At 36.6% G+C, this 24,782-nt stretch overlaps 1 protein-coding gene and 1 non-coding gene across 5 annotated transcripts in view; one reads left to right on the plus strand and one right to left on the minus strand.

The window, feature by feature from the left end:
• BCAS3 (BCAS3 microtubule associated cell migration factor) overlaps positions 1-24,782 on the plus strand; it is a 714,356-nt gene that overhangs the window by 287,925 nt on the left and 401,649 nt on the right. The window lies entirely within an intron of this gene.
• On the minus strand, positions 428-531 carry LOC115838472. The gene has a single exon (XR_004033497.1). It is a non-coding gene; the product is annotated as a small nucleolar RNA U13 (small nucleolar RNA).

Below are 24,782 nucleotides of genomic sequence, written 5' to 3' on the forward strand. Positions count from 1 at the left end.
TGGCCAGAAGGAATGTCCAGGTGGAAACTGTCATGCAGGAGCTGCTGCTTCACTCTATAGAATCACTGTAGTCACATTAGCAGAATGAACCTCAAGATAACCCAGATGTAGTAAATTATAAAAATTATTTTATTTTTAAAATAAATTTTCAATTTTGGAATCATTTTAGAGTTACAGAAAAGTTGTGAAGATAGTATAGAAAGTTTCTGTATATTCCATATCAATTTTCTCCTTTTTTATACTTAAAAAATATACATATAAAATTTACTGTCTTTACCATTTTTAAGTGTACGGTTCAGTGGTAATAAATACATTTATATTCCTTTTCTTCCGCTTCATTGTGCCCTGCCGCACACTTCCTGGCCTCTGATAACTGCCATTCTACTCTATCTTTGTGAGGCCCACTGTTTTTTGTTTTTTTTTTTCACATCAGATAGGTAATGTGCTGACATTGTAACAAGGCTTGAGAGAGGCACATCTCACACAGCAGCGTGAAAACCCAATCATCATGCTTATGAACTACAAAAGGATCAAAGATCCACTTTTGTAGTTCCCACCTAGGAGTGAGATCATGCAACATTTCACTGTGCTTGGCTTATTTCTCTTAACATAGTGGCCTCCAGTTTCAGCTGTGTTGCTGCAAATGACAGGATTTCATTCTTTTTTTTAATAGCTGAATATTTCATTGCTATATATACCATATATGCTTTATTTATTCATCTGTTGATGAACACTTAGAGTGATTCCATATTTTGGCTATTGTGAACAGTGCTGCAATAAACATGGAAGTACAGATATCCCTTAGCTGCACTGATTTTCTTTCTTTTGGCTATATACCTGGTAGCAGAATTGCTGGATCATATGTTAATTCTATTTTTAGTTTTCTGAGGAACCTCCATACTGTGCTCCGTAGTGGCTACACTAATTTACATTTCCACCAGCAGTGTGCAAGGGTCTCTTTTCTCCACATTCTCACCAGCATCTTTTATTGATTGTCCTTTTGATACAAGCCATTTTCACTAGGGTGAGATGATATCTCATTGTGGTTTTGATTTGTGTTTCTCTGATGACTAGTGATGTTGAGCATTTTTTTTCATATATCTATTGGCCATTTGTATGTCTTCTTTTGAGAAACGTGTGTTCAGGTCTTTTGCTCATTTTTAAATTTTCTTATTTTTTTTTGTTTCTAATGGGGTTGGATTTTGCCCATTTTAAATTTGGATTATTTGGGGATTTTTGCTATTGAGTTACTTGAGCTCTTTATATATTGTAGTTATAAATTCTTTGTCAGATAGATAGTTTGCAAATATTTTCTTCCATTCTGTGGGTTGTTTCTTCACTTTGTTGATTATTTCTTCTGCTGTGTAGAAGCTTCTTAGCTTCAGGTAATCCCATTTGTCTATTTCGCTTTGGTTGTCTATGTTTTGAGGTCTTACACAAAAAGGCTTTGCCCAGACCAATGTCCTGGACTGTTTCTCCAAAGTTTTCTTTTAGTAGTTTCATAGTTTGAGGTCTTAGATTTACGTTTTTTAATCAATTTTGATTTGATTTTTGTTATGGTGAGAGATAGAGGTCTAGTTTTGTTCTTCTGCATAGCTATCCAGTTATCCCAGCACCACTTATTGAAAAGACTGTTCTTTTACCTTTTTATGTTCTTGGCGTCTTTGTCAAAGATGAATTGGCTGTAAATGCATGGATGTATGTTTGGTTTCTCTAGTCCGTTCCATTGGTCTGTGTATCTATTCTTATGCCAGCACCATGCTGTTTTGGTTATTATAGACCTGTAGTAAATTTTGAAGTCAGGAAGTGTGATGCCTTCAGTTCCTTTGGCTCAGGATTGCTTTGGCTATTTGTGGTCTTTTGTGGCTCCATATAAATGTTAAGATTTTTTTTTCCTATTTCTGTAAGAATGTTGTTGGAATTTTGATAGGGATTGCATTGAATCTGTAAACTACTTTGGATAGTATTGTCGTTTTAACAGTATTCTTTGACCCATAAGCATGGAATATCTTTCTATTTTTTTGTGTCTTCTTCGATTTCTTTCGTATTTCATAGTTTTCTTTTTATAGATCTTTCACTTCTTTAGTTAGATTGAGACCTAGGAATTTTATATTTTTGTAGCTATTACAAATGGGATTGCTTTCTTGATTTCTTTTTCAGATTGTTCTCTGTTGATGTATATAAATGTTACTGATTATTATTATTTTTTTTTTGAGAGGGAGTCTTGCTCTGTCACCCAGGCTGGAGTGCAGTGGCGTGATCTCGGCTCACTGCAAGCTCCACCTCCCGGGTTCACGCCATTCTCCTGCCTCAGCCTCCCGAGTAGCTGGGACCACAGGCGCCTGCCACCATGCCTGGCTAATTTTTTGTGTTTTTAGTAGAGACAGGCTTTCACCGTGTTAGCCAGGATGGTCTCAATCTCCTGACCTCATGATCCGCCCGCCTTGGCCTCCCAAAGTGCTGGGATTACAGGCGTGAGCCACTGCACCCGGCCAAATGCTACTGGTTTTTGTATGTTCGTTTTGTAACTTGCAACTTTGCTGAATTTGCTGATCAGCTCTAACAATTTTTTGGTGAGTTCTGTAGCCTTTTCTGGATATAAGATCATGTTGTCTGCAAGCAAGGCTGATTTGAATTCTTCCTTTCCAATTTAGTTGCCCTTTATTTCTTTCTCTTACCTAATTGCTCTGGCCAGGACTGGCAGTATTATGTTGAGTAACAGTAGTGAGAGTGGACATACTCATCTTGTTCCAGTCTTTAGAGGAAAGGCCTTCATTTTTTCCCTGTTCAGTATGATGGTAGCTGTGGATTTGTCATATACGGTCTTTATTATTTTGAAGTATGTTGCTTCTATACCCATTTTGATTAGGGGTTTTTCAACATAAAGGATGTTGAATTTTATAAAATACTTTTTCAGTATCTATTGAAATATGTGGTTTTTGTTATTGATTCTGTTAATATGATATATCATGTTTATTGAGTTGCTTATGTTGAACCATCCTTGCATCCCTGGAATGAATCCCATTTGATATTATAAATGATCTTTTTAGTGTGTTGTTGAACTCTGTTTGCTAGTATTTTGTTGAGGATTTTCACATATATGTTCATCAGGGATATTGGCCTGTAGTTTTCTTTTCTTGTTGTCGTGTCCTTATCTGCTTTTAGTGTCAAGGTAATGCTGGCCTTGTAGAATGGGTTTGGAAGTATGTCCTCCTCTTCAATTTTTTTGAAGAGTTTGAGTACAATTGGTATTAATTCTTCTTTAAATGTTTGGTAGAATTCAGCAGTGAAGCTGTCAAGTCCTGGGCGTTTTTTGCTTTTTATGGAGGCTTTTTATTACAGCTTCAGTTTTGTTACTTGTTATTGGTTTGTTGAGGTTTTCTGTTTCTTCATGATTCAATCTTGGAGGTTGTATGTTTCCAGAAATTTATCCATTTCTTCTAGGCTTTCCAGTTTGTTGGTGTATATTTGTTCATCATAGTCTCTAATGATTTTTTGTGTTTCTGAGGTCTCAGTTGTTATGTGTCCTTTCTTTGTTTCTGATTTTACTTATTTAGGTCTTCTCTCTTTTTTCTTAGTCTAGCTCAAGACTTGTTGATTTTGTTTACATTTTTGAAAACCAATGCTTTGTTCTATTCATCTTTATTTCTTTTTAGCTTCAATTTCATTAGTTTCTGCTCTGATCTTTCTTTCTACTATTTCTGTCTTTCTACTATTTTTGGCTTTGGTTTGTTCTTGCTTCTAGTTCCTTGAGGTTTATCATTAGGTTGTTTATTTGAAGCCTTTCATTTTTCTGATATAGGCATTTATTACTATAAACTTGCCTCTTAGTACTGCTTTTGCTATATCCCATAGGTTTCAGTATATTGAATTTTTTTTTTTTTTTTTGAGATGGAGTCTCACTCCAAGCTGGAGTGCAGTGGCGCAATCTTGGCTCACTGCAACCTCTGCCTCCTGAGTTCAAGTGATTCTCCTGCCTCAGCCTCCAGAGTAACTGGGATTATAGGCGCCCGCCACCACTCCTGGCTAATTTTTGTATTTTTAGTAGAGACAGAGTTTCACCATGTTGGCCAGGCTGGTCTTGAACTTCTGACCTCAAGTGATCTGCCCCCTCGGCCTACCAAAGTGCTGGGCTTACAGGCATGAGCCACCACGCCCGGCCTGTATATTGCATTTCCATTTTTCCGTTTTCATTTGTTTCAAGACATTTTAAATTTTCTTTCTTAATTTCTTCATTGACCCGTTGGTCACTCAGGAGCATGTTTTTTAGTTTCTATGTGTTTATATATTTTCCCCAGTTCTTCTTATTAAGTTCTAGTTTTAGTGCATTGTGGCCAGAAAAGATATTTGATATGATTTTTATTTTAAAAGTTTTGTTCAGATTTGTTTTATGACCTAAGATATGGTCTCTTCTGGAGAATGTCCCATGTGCTAGTAAAGAAAATGTATGCTGCAGCAGTTGGATAAAATGTTCTCTAAACATCAGTTAGGCTTGTTGGATCTAGTGTGTAGTTTAACTCTGCTGTTTCATTGTTGATTTTATGTCTGAATGATCTGCCCATTAGTGGAGTGGGGTCTCCTTCTTTTATTGTATTACAGTCTATTTCTGTTTTAGACCTATTAATATTTTCTTTATAGACTTGAGATATCCAGCGTTGTTGAATATTTATAATTGTTACATATGTTTGCTTAATTGACCCCTTTATCATTGTATAGTGTCCTTCTCTGTCTCCTTTTATAATCTTAGATTGGTTGTCTGCTTTTTCATGTAAGTATAGCTATTCCTGCTCTGTTTTGGTTTCCAGATACGTGGAGTATCTTTTCTCACCCCTTCACTTTCAGTCTATGTGTGTCTTTATAGGTGAAGTGGATTTCTTGAAGGCAGCATGTAACTTGGTCTTGTTTCTTTATCCATTCAGCCACTCTGTACCCTTTAGTTGGATAATCGAGACCATTTGCATTCAGCGTTATTATTGATAAGTAGGAAGATGCTACTGCCATTCTTTTGCTTGTTTTCTGGTTGTTTCTTTCTTAGTGCCTTCCTTTGTGGGTAAGTTATTTTCTCTGGTATTATGCTGTTAATTTGTTGCATTTCTTTTTAGTGAGTCTGTTACAGGATTTTGTGTTACAAGTTTTTGTGTTGTGGTTATCAGGAGGCTTATAGAGACATCTTATAATAGATATGACAAGTTAATTTAAAGAGACTACAGCTTATCTTAGATCACTAAAAGAACATGTAAAAAAAATTTATACTTTTACTCCATCACCCAACATTTTTTTTGTTTGTTTGTTTTTTGAGACAAAGTCGTACTCTGTTACCCAGTGGCATGATGTTGGCTCATTGCAACCTCTGTCTCCTGGGTTTAAGTGATTCTTCTGCCTCAGCCTCCTGAGTAGCTGAGATTACAGACATGTGCCACCATGCCCAGCTAATTTTTTTTGTATTTTTAGTAGAGACAGGGTTTCACCACATTGGTTAGGCTGGTCTTGATCTCCTGACCTCAAATGATCTGCCCTCCAAAAGTGCTGAGATTACAGGTGTGAGCTACCACGCCTGGCGCCCCCAGCATCTTGACTTTTGGTTGTATCAGTTTATATTTTTTGTATTACGTATGTCTTAACAGGTTGCTAATAGTGATTATTATTTTTGATAGATTTATCTTTTGGGTTTTATACTAGAGTTATGAGTGGATTGTACACCACCATTTCAGTTATAGAGTATTTTGTGTTTCACCATGTACTTTTTACCAGTGGGTTTTATACCTTGAAAAGCTTTCTTTTAGCACATCAGAGTTTTCTTGGTTTGGATTGAATTATTCTTGTTAGCATTTCTTGTTAGGTGGGTCTGGTGGTGGCGAATTACCTGTTTTTGTTTGTCTCAGAAATACTTTATTTCCCCTTCATATTTCAAGTATAATTTTGCTGAATACAATATTCTTGGATGGCAATGTTTTCTCCTTGAACACTTTGAAAATGTTGTTATACTCCCTCCTGGCTTGTATGATTTACATTGGGAAGTCTGTTGCCAGACAAATTGGAGATACAGTATTTGCTTCTTTTCTCGTGCTGCTTTTAGGATCTTCTCTTTGTCCTTGACCTTTGAGAGTTTTATTATTATATGTGTTAGAGTATTTTTATTTGGGTTGAGTGTTTGTTGTTCTCAGTCCTTCCTATAACTAGATATTTGTATCTTTCTTAGGTTTTAGAAAGTTTTCCATTGTTATTTCTTTGTTTGCATTTTCTACCCTTTAGTCTTACCTCCCTCTTGAATACCAATAATTCTTAGATTTGGTCTTTTGAGGTAATTGTCTGCATCCTGTTGGTGGTATTCATTCCTTTTTGTTCTTTTTCCTTCCCCTGCTACCCGCCACACTCCCGATTGTATTTTCAAATAGCCAGTATTTTAGGTCACTGATTCTTTCCTTCACTTGGTCCATTCCACTGTTGAGAGTCTCTGAGACTTCTTCAGTTCAGCAAATATGTCTCTCAGTTCCAAGATTTCCATATTTTTTTCCCAATCTCTTTGTTACATTTCTCTGATAAATTTCTGAATTGCTTTTCTGTGTGTTTTTTTTTGTTGTTGTTGTTTTTTTTTTTGGAGATCACTGAGTTTCCTTAAAACTGCTATTTTGAATTCTTGGTCAGAGGGCTCACAGATCACTCTTTCATTAGGGTCTGTCACTGGAGTTTTGCTGTCCATTGGGAAGGTCATGGTTCCCTACTTGCTGTTGTTTTTTTTGTGTGTATATCTATATCTTTGCATTGACACTTTATTTCAGTTTTATCTGTCTACTTTGTTTTGTTTTTATTTGGTATATTTTGCTTAGTGCATTTTTTTTAATCCTTTTAGAGTCAGGGCTCATTTTGTTGCCCAGGCTGGAGTACAGTGGTGCAGTCATTGCTCACTGTAATCTTGAACTCTTGGGCTGGAGCAATCCTCTAACCTCAGCCTCCTGAGTAGCTAGGACTACAGGCACATGACACCATACCTGGCTAACTTTAAAAAGAATTTTTTTGTTGTTGTTGTTAGAGACAGACTCTCATTGTATTGCCCTGCCTGTCACAAACTCCTGGCCTCAAGTGATCCTCTCACCTGCCTTGGCTTTTCATGGCACTGGAATTACGAGCATGAGGCAGCGTGTCTGGCCTGTTAGTGAATCTTTACAGCTAGGTTGTTGCCTTTTTTTCTGGATATAGGTGGTACCTAAAGCCCAGGTTCACCTTGGCTCTGCTAAATGATTTTAGTATTGCCTATCCTGATTTGGGAGCATCCCAAAGTGGTTATCCCCACAGTGTGTGAAGTCTGGCTAGGGGTTTGTGCCCAGGGACCTTTGTAATGTATCTCCTACTGCATGGTGCTGCTGAACAGCCACTCTAATTTGGTGTCTCCTTTGGCCAATTAATGGAACAGAGTTTCCAGGGCTAGGGATGGTAGTCTAGCCTCCCCACTTTGTCTTTGCCTGTCCTCAGGGTTGTTTCTTCCATCAGGCAGCCACGATACTTCCTGCCAGTTAAGGCAAGGACAGTTTTCCTGCCAGAGCACCCAAGATGGTGGGAAAGTTGGTTTACCACCTCAATCTCACTTTTTCCAGTATAGTCACCATGAGTTGGGGGGAGATTTTCTGTGCTCTTGATGCCAGGCAGAATCGGGGGAGGGGCATCACAGATCTGGAAGTCTGAATCTCTTACCATTCACTCTGAGGATTTTTTTCACTTCTCTGTGGCCTCAGGAATTGTCTCATCCTCATATTTGAGTTCTGAGTGTTGCTGGTTAAAATCTCGGTACTATATATTTGTTTTTGGTTTTCTGCAGGGGTAGTGAAGCCAGCTAGCTTCTATACCACCGTTTTGGAACTGGAAGTCTCCACCTTCTAGTAGAAATTATTTTAAAGCATCTATTATTACTATGCTCAGTGATACGAAGGAAAATATGCTTCTTTTAAATAAAAGGGTAGGAAATGTCAGCAGAGAAAGAGAAAATATAGGAAATTACCTAGTGAAAAGTCTACAACTTAAAAATACAATATCAAAAATAAAAATGAAATGGATGTGTTAACAGCATAATTTGATTGAGTAAATGAATTTGAACATAGATCACTAGAAATTTCCAAACTTAATGAGTGAAAAAATAGAAAATAAGTAGAGCCTTAGCAACTTGTGGGACAATATCAGAGCCAACATACATGTAGTTATTGCAGAAGGTGAGGACAGTAAGGGAGGAAAAAAAATCTAAAAGTGGGAAACTTTCCACTTTTGTTGAAAGATATGCATTTACAACTTCAGAAAGATAAGCAAACAGCACATAAGATTAAATACAACAAAAACTATGTCAAAGGACATCATAGTCATTTTTCTGAAAACCAAAGTAAGGAGGAAATCTTGAAAGGAGGCAGACGAAAGTAATGCATTGCACACAGAGAAAGTACATTTTAACACGCTATTGACTTCTCACTGGAAACCATGGAAGTCAGAAGACAGTGGAATAACATGTCTGAAGGACTCAAAGAATAAAATATTGGCTACCTGAAGTTTTCCATCAAACAACAATATCTCTCAAGGATGAGGGAGCAGTAAAGCCAGGACATCCACACTAGAAATTATGCTAATGGCACATAATACCAGAAGCAAACTTGCATCTTTAGGAAATAGTGAAGAATATGGTCATTTCTTGTTGAATAGAAAGGATGATTTTTCCCTTTTAAAAATCTGTGTCTAATATATGGGAATGATTGAATTAGTTTGTGGGTATTGTATTATATGTACATGTAATGCATATGACAACTATAGCACAAAGATGGAGGATGCTAGGGTGGAGGCAGGTATATGGAGCTGTACTATTGCAAGGTTCAACGTTGCTATATGTAAAAAATCAATCCTTCAATGAAAATGGCATACTAAAAAATGTTCAGTTAATACAAAAGACAGGAAAGGAAAGGCAGAAGCACAAGAAAAACAGGGATAAACAGAAAACAGATATTAAATGGTATATCAAAATTCAACCATATAGAAATTAAATATTAATGTACTCCAATATAAAGGAAGAAATTGCCTATAAGATAATGTTGAATATAGAGACATTAATATGATAGTAAATGTATATTAAAAGATACATCATCCAAATAAGAAACATAAGAATATTGGAAATTCAACTATATTAGTATCAACTAAAATAGAATTTAAGACAAAGCCTATTACCAGAGATATTTTGTACTTTTCAAAAGTCAAATTATCAGGAAAATTTAAATGTATACACCTAAACTCAGTTTTAAATGCACATAATTTAAATGCATCTTGACATTTTGGGCTGGATGATAAAAAATAAAATAAATGTATGCATCTAAAACTGAGTTTTAAGATACATTAAATACAATCAGAATTAATAGGAAGAATAATTCTACAATCAGCATTGTTGATTTTAATACCACTTTCTTGATGTTGATAGAATAGAGAAAAAAGACATAAATCATTAGAATAACACTACTAGCTACATTGACCTATTAGATAACCAAATCCAACAACTGCAGAATACATATTATTTTCAATTATGATATCATGCCTAGTTTGAATGGATATGAAACAGTGGATAATAGATGATACTTAAGCCAGAGGCAAAACGTTTATTGTTGATGGATTTGGATGGCAATCACAGTGCAGTGCAGGATACTGTAGGCTTGATAAGCAGCTTGATTCCAGTCATTTCCATCAGTGAATAGAACCTTACCTTGGCCATGAGTGATCCAGATTGTTCAATTAACAGCTATGATTTGTTTGCAGAACTCATGGCCCCAAGAGGAACAATCTGTAATCTGCGAGTGTTTAGTCTTCCTTGCGGCAGATGAGACCACTGGCCAGGCCATTGCCAACTGAGGAAAAGTCAGTAAAAATTAAACTTCTAGAGGGTTTTCAGAATTAGGAGTCGGCAAACTTTTTCTTTAAAGGACCAGATAATAAGTATCTTTGACTCTGCATTCCACATGGTCTCTATACTAGCTCTCCTGCTGTCATACAAAAGCATCCATAGGTAGTACATAAACGAATGGGCACAGTTGGCCCACCATCATAGTTTTTGCCTAACCCTGAATTAAAGCTGGGGTGATGGCTTTGCCTTATTCTACCATGCTGGTTGCTCCTTATTTCAATCAGCCTTCCAGAGTTTTTGGGGTTATACAGCTGTCAAGGCCCAGTGGGCATCATCAGGTTTCATCTTAGCTGAGCCATCAGTCAATCAGGCCCAGGTATTTAAAGGAAGCTCTGTGAATCCAGTGCCTCTTGAGCCAGTGGCATGCTTCAGACAGTGGAATAAAAGATAAAGTGGCTGTAATACCCAAGGTTCTGCTCAACCAGACTGGCTGTACTCTGGAATATACCATTTCCATTTGAATAGCGGTCCCTGTTGGTTGGGCTCTTCCCACCTTGTTCATTTTCAAGTTTGAGTTGACCCATCCCCAAGTGGGTCTAGAAAGTCACGAGGCCTCCATGAGTCAATTGTTCAATTACAATTAGAACTTTGTAGCTGGTTAATAGCAGCCTTCTAAAAAAGGGAGTGTACTTGGTGGCTGCATCAGGCAGGTGGCGATGTTGTACTGACATAACACCTCCGAGTACTTCAGCAGCCATTAAGTCTTTACCTAAACATTTTACTCTTGGAATCCTATGTTGTTTCTGGCATATAATATGGGAAGGAACTGGAAGTCTAGTAGGTGGTCTGTTGTGCAGTTGTCTCACTATCACCTCGGTGTACATGTTTGATGATATCCTCTGGTACAAGCATTTAAGTACAGTCATGTAAGCCATTAATACCAGTTATATATTCATCAACATAAGTCACAATGATAGTACATTGAATCGGACTAAAGGGTCCCACCATTTTATATCCCATTCCAGTGTATTTTTCCCCCATGAAAAGCATGGACTAGTGTTTTTAATGTGCACATGCCAGTTGCTTCAGTGACACTTGCCCCTTAGTAATGTTATCCCCTGTGTGCATGGCAGGGGAAGCTACCCTTTGGATAAGGTGGGACAGCTAGGATGTTGGCCTTTTATCTCACTTGGCCTTTTTTTTTCTTTTCTTTTTTTTTTTTTTGAGACCGGGTCTTGCTTGCTGTGTCACGCAGGCTAGAGTGTAGTAGTGCAATCATTGCTCACTGCAGCCTTGAACTCCTGGGCTCAAGAGATCCTCCACCTCAGCCTCCCAAGTAGCTGGGACTACATACAGGTGCATACCACCATGCCAAGCTAATTTTTGTAAAAGTTTTTTAGAGAGGGTGTTGCTATGTTGCCCAGGCTGGTCTTGAATCCATGGCCTCAGGAGATCCTCCCACTTTGGCCTCCCAAAGCTCTGAGATTGCAGGCATGGGCCACTGTGTCCAGCCTGAAAGTGCACGTGTTTTTATCAGTTCTGAAGGATAAAAAATGTTGAAGTACATGGCTGGGGATGTCTCTAGAACTTGTATTTTAATTCCCTTTTTTATATTTCTATACATAACCTCATCAAATGGCTTGGACTTTGGCAAGGTAGTTATTGCTATATGCAGTTATCTTTATGATAACTCTCTTGGTCTTGAGACTTTTTATCCAAGCACTCTCTGCTCTTGGGTTTTCTTTCTTTTCCAGTAGGGTTAGAAAGGGCATTGTTATTTGAATCATTAGGCATACTTTTGGCCATAGAAAGAAAACCACATTTAACAATGGTTTTTGAAAATCAGTGTTTATTTTTTATCACATTATAAAAAGTTTGCTGCTGGTCTTGGCTGAATGATGTCTTTGTGACTTTTTTTGCACTTTTCCTCATGATTCCTTTATAAATGTCACTTCCCTGAGCATCATTTCAGACTTCAAGGCAATAAGATGGGGAGAAAGGGCAGCATCAGTGATGTTAATTTCCTTTATCAGGAAAGCAGATACTGTTCCAGAATCCTGCAGTAGCCACCTGCCTTTGAGTGATCATAACTATGTCACCACTTGTTGTAAAAGAGGCTAGGCAATCACAGATTAAGTATCTGTGGTGGCATCCAGTGAAGGAGTGAATGTTGGAGATGAACGCTGGATTTGCCTCTCAGTAGTTAAATCTATATAATCATCACCACAATCAAGATATAGAATAGTTTTCTTATCTCAGAAACAACTTTCCTCCTGCCCTTTTTGGTCAGTGCTCTCTGCCCTGCTGCTACCCTAGACAACCATTGCTATTACCTTATTATTAAAATATATATATTTATATATATAAAATAACTCCCAGGTTCAAGCGATTCTCCTGCCTCAGCCTCCTGAGTGGCTGGGATTACAGGCGCATGCACCACACCCGGCTAATTTTTGTGTTTTTAGTAGAGACAGGGTTTCACCATGTTGGCCAGGCTGGTCTTGAACTCCTGACCTCAAGTGATCCGCCTGCCTCGGCCTCCCATAGTGCTAGGATTACAGGCGTGAGCCACCACACCCAGCCTAAAAATATTTTTTCTATAATTTCTAAGGTTTGGTATGGGGTTGGAGGGAATGCTGTTTCTGGTCACTTTATTTTCTAGCTTGGTGTTGCTGATCAGTACCAGAGTTATTATTTAAGTATTCTAAAAATGCGTATTTCTTGGTCATCCTCCCTCCTACCCAAATACCTACTGAATCATAATTCTGAAGGTGGGACCACAGGATCCGCATTTTATACAGATAATCTAGGTGCTTCTTATCACACTAAAGTTTAACAATCTCTGCTTTAGATTTTTTTAGGATGTTAAATAATCCCAAAATGTTATCATTCTTATTAATTGAGGTTGTTATTGAGTTTTTGGTGGTGAATTCACAGCCTTATAAGATGCTGATTTCTATATCTTAGATGCTGAAATGTAGTAACATTTAGTTCTAGTACCCAATCCTCTTATTTCATATGTACTTTGACTTCAACCCATTTTGTGAATTAATTTTTTTAAGTTTTGATAAAATGTTGAACATAGTTGAAAACACTCTTTAGAAATTTTATGTTCCATGTGAGTATATCTGCTATATTAGATATTGGTTTCCCCAAATACTACAGTTTTGAATTCTCAAATCAATGAAATATTTAAAAATGAATAACTCAGATTACACAAAGTATTTGTATAAATCAGAATTACTGGACTATGACTACAGTACATTTTAAAGAACAAATATATTAGCATTTTAGAGGCCTAATTGGTTTCTGATTAGCCAAATTTTATATCATTATAATGAGAAATAAATGTGAGATATTATAAATGTGCTAAATAATACAGGAAACATTTAATAAATGGTAAATTAAATAACCTAACATAAATTTGCAAAACATTTAATTAAACACTGTAATACTGTATTTGTATCTCATTAGTTAAGAACTCGGACATTTGTATACTTAAAAACTCTAAATTGGTAATAATGAGTGCCCTAATGAGGATTCCCAGATTAAGTTAAGTGCTGTTTGCTTGAGTTTTTCTTCTTATGGCACACTTTTATGCTGAATGGAAGGAAACTTAATGAGAACATCTGGTTATACCTTTTACCCATATTATTTTCAAGCCATTTGTTTAACCCAACCCCAGATGTGAAATGAGCCAAGATAGGCACAGATAAAAATGCTAGTTTAGGCTTCTCAGCAGCTGCTTATCTTCCTTTGAGCATAGGACAGCAAAGGCATCTCTAAGAACTAAGGGGGCTATTAAAAGAAACCACAAACTATAAAAAGAGGCTATAGAACTTCACTTTCAGCAAACTAGCCAGTTAGTGTTCCTTTCATTTTTTTATGACAGATTTGTTGAGGTATAATTCACATACATAAAGTTCACCATTTTATAATATACAATTCAGTAGTTTTTTAGTATATTCACAGAGTTATACATTGATCACTACCATTTAATTCAAGAACATTTTCATCACCCCAAAATGAACCTTGTACCTATCCAAGTCACTCTCCATCCCCCTCTCCCTGCTCCCCTGCAAGTACTAATTTATTTTCTGTATCTGTGGATTTGCTTATTTTATATATTTCATATAAAATGGAATCATACAATATGTGGCCTTTTATGTCTGGTTTCTTCCACTTTGCATAATGCTTCAAAGTTCATCCATTTTTAAATATGCATCAGAAACTTCATTCCTATTCATGGATGAGTAAATACTATTTCATTATATGGATATGTGACATTTTGTTTATTCATTTATCAGTTGATAGACATTTAAGTTATTTCCACATTTGGGCTTAGGAATCCAGCTGTGAAATTTGTATATAGTTTTTTGCTTTTTTTTTTTGAGATGGAGTCTTGCTGTGTTGCCCAGGCTGGAGTGCAGTGGCTCACTGCAAGCTCCGCCTCCTGGGTTCACGCCATTCTCCTGCCTCAGCCTCTCGAGTAGCTGGGACTACAGGCGCCTGCCACCACGCCCGGCTAATTTTTTGTATTTTTAGTAGAGATGGGGTTTCACTGTGTTAGCCAGGATGGTCTCGATCTCCTGACCTCGTGATCTGCCTGCCTCGGCCTCCCAAAGTGCTGGGATTACAGGCTTGAGCCACTGCAGCCTTATATAGGTTTTTGTATGAACGTATGTTTTTAGTTCTCTTGAATATCTATCTAGGAGTGAAAATGCTGGGTCATATGGTAACTTTATGTTAAACTTTTGGAAACAATTTTTTTTAAGCTTTTATTTTTTAGAGATGGAGTCCTGCTCTGTTGCACAGGCTGGAGTGCAGTAGCTCAATCATAGCTTACTGCAGCCTCAAATTCCTGGGCACCAGCAATCCTCCCACCTCAGCCTCCCAAGTGATTGGGACTATAGGCACATGCCACCACACCTGGCTACTTTTCTTTTTTATTTTTGTGGACACAAGGTTTCACTGTGTTGCCCAGGCTTATCTCTCTGGCTTCAGGTGAACCTTCCACTTCAGCCTCCCAAAGTACTGGGATTACAGGCGTGAGCCATTGCATTTGTCGGAAGCACTTTCTAAGTGGCTACACCATTTATATTTCCCCTATGGAAATTTGAGGGTTTCAGTTTCTACACATCCTCACCAAAACTTGTTATAATCTTTTTTATTTTAGCCGTTCTTTTGGGTATGAAGTGGTATCTCATTGTGGTTTTTATTTGCATTTCCTTAATGACTAATGATGTTGAGAGTCTTTTCATATGGTATTGGCCATTTGTTTATCTTCTTTGGAGAAATATTTGTCCCAGTCCTTTGCTTACTTTTAATTGGGTTGTCTTTATGTTGTTGAATTGTTTAAGTTATTTATGTATTCTAGATACTAGATCTTTATCAGATGTATTATTTGCAAATACTTTCCCCCATTCATCTTATGGCTTTTTTTAACTTTCTTAATGGTATTCTTTTTTTTTTTTTTTTTTTTTGAAACAGGGTCTCACTCTGTCTCCCAGGGTAAAATGCAGTGGTGCTATCACAGCTCACACCAGCCTTGACCTCCCTGGGCTCAAGCAATACTCCCACCTCAGCTTCCTGAGTAGCTGGGACTACAGGTAGCTGGGACTACAGGCGCACACCACTATGCCCAGCTAATTTTTCTATGTTTTTGCAGAGACGGGGTTTCACCATGTTGCCCTGTCTAGTCTTGAACTTGTGGGGTCAAGTGATCTGCCCACCTCAGCCTCCCAAAGTGTTGGGATTATAGACAGGAGCCACTGTACCTGACCTTTATTTATTTATTTTGGAGACAGGTTTTCACACTGCTGGCATGCAGTGGCACCAGTATGGCTCACTGCAGCTTCAAGCTCCTGGGCTGAAGCGATTCTCCCACCCTAGCCTCTTAAGTAGCTGGAACTACAGGCATGTGCCACCATGCCAGGCTAATTTGTTTTTATTTTTTGTAGAGACAGGTCCTTGCTATGTTGCACAGGCTAGCCTTGAACTCCTGGCCTCCAGCAATCCTCCCACTTCCCCCTCCCAAAGTGCTGGGATTATAGGCATGAGCTACCATGCCCAGCCAATGTCTTCTTTGTACACGCCAAGTTTTTAATGTTGAAGAAGTATGATTTGTCTACTTTGACTTGGGTAGCTTATAGGTGATCTCGATTAAGAGTCCAAGTAAGAAACTAATATAGTAACCTTGTAGATGATAGTGTTTTAAGTGTAGTTTTTTTTTTTTTTCTTGAGACAGGGTCTCGTTCTGTCACCCAGGCTGGAGTGCAGTGGCATGATCTTGGCTCACTGCAGCCTCGGCCTCCTCCCAGGTTCAAGCAATTCTCCTGCCTCAACCTCCCTAGTAGCTGGGATTACAGGCATGTGCCACCATACCCAGCTAATTTTTGTATTTTTAGTAGAGACAGGGTTTCACCATGTTGGCCAGGCTGGTCTGGAACCCCTTACTCAAGTGATCTGCCTGCCTTGGCTTTCCAAAGTGCTAGGATTACCCACGTGAGCCACTGTGCCCAGCCACAAGAGTGATAGCAGTATGTTGATAGCAGTGAAAACAGACATTTGGACAGAGTTGCAATGTATTTTTATGAGGACAATAATAATAATAGCAAACATCTTTGTATAGTGCTTATTAAGTGCTAGGCACTGTTCTGAGTGCTGTATGTAATAATTCATACCCAACAACCCTATGAAATTGGCATAATTATTCTAATTTTGCAAATGAAGAATCTCAAGGCACAGAGCTGGTAATTAACTTTCGTATGGCCATATAGCTTGTAACTAGTAGATATATTTACTGTGATATATTGCCTCTAGGTAAAGCTTATAATATATATGGCTTTATATTTATAGTACTGTTTCCATGTATTTTCATAATCTTCTATAATATTAAACTTTATAGATTTTCATTTCAAATTGGTATTTTAAATCTAATCTGAAAAGAAATTATATGTATATGCACAAATGTATATATTTAGTTATGTAATATATATAAATGGATAGATATACTGTATATTTGCATTAAGAGTTGCCTGAAAGAAGGATGTGTTCCAAGATAATGAGAAATAGTTATGGGATTTATGTGTGTGTGATTTTTTTAAAATACCAAAGTGATTTTCTGTATTTATGTTTTATTATTTTATTATATATAGCTATATTCTACCTTGAAAACAAAATAAACAAAATATCTGCTTGCTATTGAATGTCATTTTTCTTCTTTTAAGCAGATAATCCATATTTTTTAAATTAATTAATTTATTTTACAGATTGGGGGTCTCACTCTGTTGCCCAAGCTAGAGTACAGTGGCACAGTCATAACTCACTGCAGCCTCATAACTCCTGGGCTTAAGCGATCCTTCTACCTTAGGCTCCTGAGTAGCTGGAACTGCAAGTGCATCACTGCACCTGGCTTGCTATTTAATTTTTTAAAGTACCTTAAAAATAAAGTACCTTAATTTCGTTGGTCTCATGTTCTTAACTCATGTCTTGTACGGATTTTTCTTAAGGGAAGACTTTCTTTAGTTTTTCCTCTCTGTACTGTGGAGAATCTAATAACACTAACTTTGAATTTCAGCTGAGCAAAAGATTATTCCCATAAAAAGAATGTCTTCTCATTGTAGATCTGTATTACAAAAAACTATACTGAATTATTATATTTTGAATTGCATCAACAACAATTTTTGTCAAAATTTGGTTTTTCTCTTGTTATAAACAGCAACTACATGGTACCCTTGATTTTGCTTTCTTGTCTTCAAGGCCTAAAACTTATTATCTGGTCCTTTACAGAAAAAGTTTCCTGACCCCAGTTCTAAAAGAAACCTCCACTTCTCTCATGTCCACAAACATTTTCTGTGTCAGTTCTATAGGATTTTGAAATGTGGCCAACCAGGAGCACATATAGTTTATCTCTTGCTATTCACATCTGCTTAGTTCCTGAGTTCAAAGTATTGACTAGTGAGTGTCTTAAAGAAAAAATTATATAAACGTGTTTGTGTCCTAAATTTGAGAGCAGGGGTTTGGATAGTGAGTGTAGGTACCTGTACTTGTTTAATATTTGTTATCACAGTTGCCTAATCTGTACATGGTAAATGTTATTTGTCATGATATTCATGATATTTAGTGCTATAGAATTAAATCAGGAATGCGACTCGACTCCTATCTAGCTCTTCTTATGATGAGAAAATGTTAATTACAAATAACATTCCATAATTGAGGTCTAAAAATCATGCAGATAATGTCATCACCTTATTACTAGTTTTCCATTTTTACAGGTTTTTTTCATTTTTAATAATGTCTGAAAAACCGTCCAGCTAGTTAACTAATAGCAACAGTTATATTATTTTACATTTTGTTGATAGGCAACTTGTTATCCTCTGTAATGTTATTTAAAGGATTAAACTTTCCTTACTTATTTTGACAGCTAGTATCTTTAGCAGTCCTTCTCTGCTCATTTATATATGCTGATATGTCTTCAAGGTCATAGAGCAGAATCACTTCTCTAATAGCAGTTTTCTAAAAAAGCATTAGGTGGAATTCTGTCTTCCTGCCTTGATACTGACTGTTAACACCACCTCTATATCCTGAGTATTCTTAAAATGAAAGAAAGAAACTCCTTTTTATTGACAGACCAGGAAGTGGTCTTGATTATAAGTGTTTTGGAAAAAGATGTTAGATAACATAGTTCAATTTCACTGTGGCTGGAACATAAATTGCTCAATGATACATCTAAAGATGGCTTTCTTTATATAGTTGACTCTGTCATGTGAAAATGCATTTCATATTATGATATTAATTTCTTCCGGTACTGCGTTTCTTTTCTCTTACTTCTTCTGTTTACACCTTTCTTTGTCCTGCTTTTCCCTTTCTCTTGCTTTTCTATGACTTTCATCGTTGCTTTTAATAGGATCCCTGATCTATTCAGAAAAGTCAGTTAAGCTGAACATAATCGTAGGCAAGCTACAGAGGTTAAACACTTCTGGAACAACTATTTATCTGAAATACTGGAATTGTTGGGAGTTAAATTTCTCATCTTTTAGGACAGTCTTTAATTATATCATTAATGTGTCATTTGGATATGTCACAATAGTCGAGATTGGCAGGCACGTGGTTGAATTTTGAGTTTGTTCATGTATTGATGATGTTTGTCTAGCAGTTTTCTAGCAATGAAGTATCTTGTCTTGATACATAAAACTAAAATTTCTTTTTTATTTAAAAGATTCCAGGCTCTATTAGAAACTTGTACTTTGATGGCTACCTATAGCTTTTGTTTGTGGTGCATTTCTGAAATATGTAGTCTTATTTGAAGATCTAATACGTTGAAAAGTGTTTCTCTGACCACTTGGGGACTTTTACCTAATTCATGTTATTATAATGAAGCTAATATGCCTCATACACATAGATATGTATATATACAGCTATTTTTTAATTTTTAATTTTTATGGGTACATAGTAGATATGTATATGGAGTACTTGAGATATTTTGATACAGGCATATAGTACATAATAATCACATCAGGGTAATTGGGGTATCTATCAACTCAAGCATGTATCTTCTGTGTTATAAACAGTCCAATTATACTCTTTCAGTTATTTAAAAAAATTTTTTGTGGGTACATAAGTAGGTAGGTGTATATATTTATAGAGTACGTGAAATGTTTTGTTTTGTCCAGGCACCATGGCTCACGCCTGTAATCCCAGCATTTTGGGAGGCCGAAGTGGGCGGATCACCTGAGGTCGGGAGTTCAAGAGCAGCCTGGCCAAGATGGTGAATCCCCATCTCTACTACAAATACAAAAATTAGATGGGCCTGGTGGTGTATGCCTGTAATCCCAGCTATTTGGGAGGCTGAGGCAGGAGAATCACTTGACTCTGGGAGGCAGAGGTTGCAGTGAGCCGAGATTGCACCACTGCACTCTAGCCTGGGTGACAGAGTGAGACTCCATCTCAAATAAAAAAAAATGTTTTGTTTTAATACAGGCATACAATGTCAAATAAGTGCATAGTGAAGAATGGGGTACCCATCTCCTCAAGCATTTATCCTTTGAGTTATAAACAATTCAACTGTATTCTTTTTTTTTTTTTTCTTTTTGAGACAAAGTTTCACTCTTGCCGCCCAGGTGGGAGTGCAGTGGCATGATCTCAGTTCACTGCAACCTCCGCCTCCAGGGTTCAAATGATTCTCCTACCTCAGCCTCCCCAGTAGCTGGAAGTACAGGTGTGTGCCACTAGGCCTGGCTAATTTTTTGTATTTTTAGTAGAGACAGGGTTTCACCATATTGGCTAGGCTGGTCTCAAACTCCTGATCTCAGGTGATCCACCCACCTTGGCCTTCCAAAGTTCTGGGACTATAGGTGTGAGCTATCATGCCTGGTCCCAATTATATTCTTTAAGTTATTTTAAAATATATGAGTAAATTATTATTGACTATAGTCACCTTATTATGCTATCAAATAGTAGGTCTTATTCATTCTATTTATTTAAAATTGTAAAATTAAATTATTATTGACTACAGTCACCCTGTTGTGCTATCAAATACCAGATATTATCCATTCTTTCTATTTTTTGTCCCCATTAGCCATCCCTACTCCCCCCTCGTCCCTCCACTACCCTTTCCAGCCTCTGGTAAACATCCTTGTATTCTCTATCTCCATGAGTTCATTATTTTGTTTTATTGATTGATTGATTGAGATGGAGTTTTGCTCTGTCGCCCAGTCTGGAGTGCAGTGGCGTGATCTCAGCTTACTGCAACCTCCACCTCCTGGGTTTAAGAGTTTCTCCCACCTCAGTCTCCCAAGCAGCTGGAATTACAGGCACATGCCACCACACCAGGCTAATTTTTGTATTTTTAGTAGAAATGGGGTTTCACCATGTTGACCAGGCTGGTCTTGAACTCCTGACCTCAAGTGATCTGCCTGCCTCGGCCTCCCAAAGTGCTGAGATTACAGGCATAAGCTACCATGCCTGGCCGAGTTCATTGTTTTACGTTTTAGATCCCACAAATAAATGAGAACATGCAAAGTTTGTCTTTCTGTAGGTGGCTTATTTCACTTAACATAATAACCTCCAGTTCTGTCCATGTTGTTGCAAGTGACAGGATATTATTCTTTCTTTTTATGGCTAAATAGTACTCCATTGTGTATATATACCATATTTTCTTTATCCATTCATCTGTTGATGGGTCCTTAGGTTGCTTCCACATCTTGGCTATTGTGAATAATGCTGCAATAAACATGGGAGTGCAGATATCTCTTTGATATACTGATTTCCTTTCTTTTGGGTATATACCTAGCAGGGGGATTGCTGGATCATATGGTAGCTCTAGTTGTAGTTTTGTCAGGAACCTCCAAATTGTTCTCCATAGTGGTTGTATTAATTTACATTCCCACCAATAGTGTACGAGGGTTCCTTTTTCTCCACATCCTTGCCATCATTTGCTATTACCTGTCTTTTGGATAAAAGCCTTTTTTTAAACCTGAGGGAGATGATATCTCATTGTAGTTTTGATTTTCATTTCTGTAATGATTATTGATGTTGAGCACATTTTTGTATACTTGTTTGCCATTTGTATGTCTTTTGAGAAAATTGATTCATATCTTTTGCCCATTTTAAAACAGGATTGTTAGATTTTTTCCTTTTGAGTTGTTTGAGCTCTTTTCTAGTTATTAATCCCTTGTCAGATGGACAGTTTACAAATATTTTCTCCCAATCTGTGGGTTATCACTTTGTCGATTGTTTCCTTTGCTGTTCAAAATCTTTTTTAATTTGATGTGATCCCATTTGTCTATTTTTGCTTCAGCTGTCTGTGCTTATAGGTTAATACTCAAGAAATCTTTGCCCAGTTCAATGTTCAGAAGTTTCCCAAAATGTTTTCTTGTAGTAGTTTCATAGTTGGAGGTCTTAGATTTAAGTTTTCAATCCATTTTGATTTTATTTATGTGTATGGCGAAAGTTAGGGGTCTATTTTTATTCTTCTGCATATGTATATCCAGTTTTCCCAGCACTAATTATTGAAGAGACTGTGTTTTCCCCAATATATGTTCTTGACATCTTTGTTGAAAGTGAGTTCACTGTAGGTATGTAGATTTGTTTCTTGGTTCTCTCTTCTGTTCCATTGGTCTATGTGTCTGTTTTTATGCCAGTACCATGCTGTTTCAGTTACTATAGCTCTGTAGTATAATTTGAAGTCAGGTAATGTGATTCCTCCAGTTTTTTTTTTTTTCCTTTTTGCTCAGAATAACTTTGGTTATTCCAGGTCTTTTGTGGCTCTATATACATTTTAGGATTTTTTTTTCTATTTCTGTAAAGAATGTCATTGGTATTTTGATAGGGATTGCATTCAATCTGTAGATTGCTTAGGGTAGTATGGACATTTTAACAATATTGATTCTACCAATCCATAAACATGAAATATCTTTCCATTTCCTTGTGTCCTCTTCAGTTTCTTTTTATCAGTGTTTTGTAGTTTGCATTATAGAGATCTTTCACTTTTTTTGTTAATTGCTAGTTATTTGTAGCTATTGTAAGTGGGATTACTTTGTAAATTTCTTTTTCAGATTGTTCACATTTGGCATGTAAAAATGCTACTGATTGTTGTATGTTGATTTTGTATCCTGCAACCTTACTGAATTTCTTTATCAGTTCTGATAGTTTTTTGGTAGAGTCTTTAGGTTTTTCTGAATATAAGATCATGATCTGCAAACGAGGCTCATTTGACTTTTTCTTTTCCAATTTGGATGCCTTTTATTTCCTGTCTGATTGCTCTGGCTAGGACTTCCAGTACTTTGTTGAATAACAGTGATAAAAGTAGGCATCCTTGTCTTGTTCCAAATCTTGGCAGAAAGGCTTTCTGTTTTTCCCTGTTCAGTAAGATACTAGCTGTGGGTCTACTGTACATGGCTTTTCTTGTGTGGAGGTATTTTCCTTCTATACTCAGTTTTTTGAGAGTTTTTATTATGAAGTAATGTTGAATTTTTATCAAATGTATTTCCAGCATCAATTGAAACGATTATATGGTTTTTATCCATTATTCTCTTGATATAACGTGTCACATTGAGTTGTGTATGTTGAACTGTCCTTGCATACCTGGGATAAATTCCACTTGGTTGTGATAAATGATTTTTTTTGATGTGTTGTTGAATTTGGTTTACTAGTATTTTGTTGAGGATTTTTACATCAACGTTCACCTGGGATATTGGCCTCTAGTCTAGTCTAGTCTAGTCTAGTCTAGTCTAGTCTAGTCTAGTCTAGTCTAGTCTAGTCTGCTTGCCTTGCCTTGCCTTGCCTTGTCTTGTCTTGTCTTGTCTTGTCTTTTTTTTTTTTTTTTTTTTTTTTTATGTATGTGTTTGGTTTTGGTATCAGAGTAACACAAGCGTTGTGGAATGAGGTTAGAAGTATTCCTTCCTCCTCTATTTTTCTCAATAATTGGAGTAGGATTGGTATTAGTTCTTCTTTAGATATTTGCTAAAACATCTAAAATTAAGCAGTGAAGCCACTGGTCCTGGATTTTTCTTTGCTGGGAGACTTATTACATCTTCAGTCTCATTACTTATTACTGGTTTATTCAGGTTTTGGATATTTTCATGATTCAATCTTGTTAGGTTGTATGTGTCTGGAAATTTATCCGTTTCTTCTAGATTTTCCAACATATTGGCATATAATTGCTCATAGTAGCCTCTAATGATCCTTTGAATTTCTGTAGTATCAGTCATAATGTCTCCTTTTTCATCTCTGATTTTATTTATTTGAGTCTTCTCTCTTTTTTCTTAGTTCAGCTAGTGATTTGTCAATTTTGTTTATCTTTTCAAAAAACCAACTTTTCATTTTGTTAATCTTTTGTATTCTTCATTTCAGTTTTATTTATTTATGCTTTGATCTTTATTATTTATATTCTACTAATTTTGGGTTTGGGTTCCTCTTGCTTTTCTAGTTCTTTAATATGCATTGTTAGATTGTTTATTTGAAGTTTTCCTATTTTTTGATTTAGGTGCTTATAACTATAAACTTCCCTCTTAGTACTGCTTTTACTGTATCCATATATATATTTTCATGTTAAGTTTCATTCACAAATATCTTTGTTCTGCTGTGCTTTTTCTCTTGTCTGGATTTTGTAAAACACTATTTGACAATTGTTTTAGGTGGTAGAAAATTAATTTAGTCAGTGTAGAAAAGTATCTGTGAGCTGCCTTCCTTTTAGAGGCTATGCTTAAAAATGCTTATAACAGTAACAAATTTTCCTTAGCTTTCTTTAATTTTTTTCTGAAATAAGTAAATGGAGATATTTTTGCTCAAGTTGTCACCAGTTGACTGATATTGAGATAAAGGTAGTAAATTCAATTTGCTAATTCAAAAATACTGGAGATTCTTTATTCACTGTATGATAAATGTCGTACAAATTAACTTTCCCTGGCTCAGGTCTGTGGCTCACCACTTGTTTTTGTAAATAAAGTTTTTTTTTTTTAACATAATTGCACTCATTTACATATGTTCTATGACTCCTTTGACAGTCCAAGAGTAGAGTTGCGTAATTACAACAGACAGTAGAGCTTTTACATCCTACAAGGCCATATGGCCTCTTATAGAAAAAGCTTGCAGATACATGAGCCACTGCAGATACATGAATTATTGTTGTTATCAGTTATGTGTGTGTGTTGGGGGGCAAAGGGCATTGAGTGTTTTAAGATCTTCTTTCTTTGCATTTTACCTCTCTTCAGGATCCTGTATCCCTGACTATTGAAGTAACATTCTACCTAATGGAGTTTTGATCAACAGTCATTGTGAACCTCATCTGTAGAGTAAATTTTTGTTTATTACCTGATCTCAGGTACATTTGGCAATGAGGCAATCATTTATATTCATATCTGGTGATGTGTGATACTCTTAGATAAATCCAAGTAGTTTGAGACATTTTTGTATCTTTTCT

Source organism: Nomascus leucogenys, chromosome 14 (assembly GCF_006542625.1).
Source record: "Nomascus leucogenys isolate Asia chromosome 14, Asia_NLE_v1, whole genome shotgun sequence".
Classification (NCBI taxonomy): Eukaryota; Metazoa; Chordata; class Mammalia; order Primates; family Hylobatidae; genus Nomascus; species Nomascus leucogenys.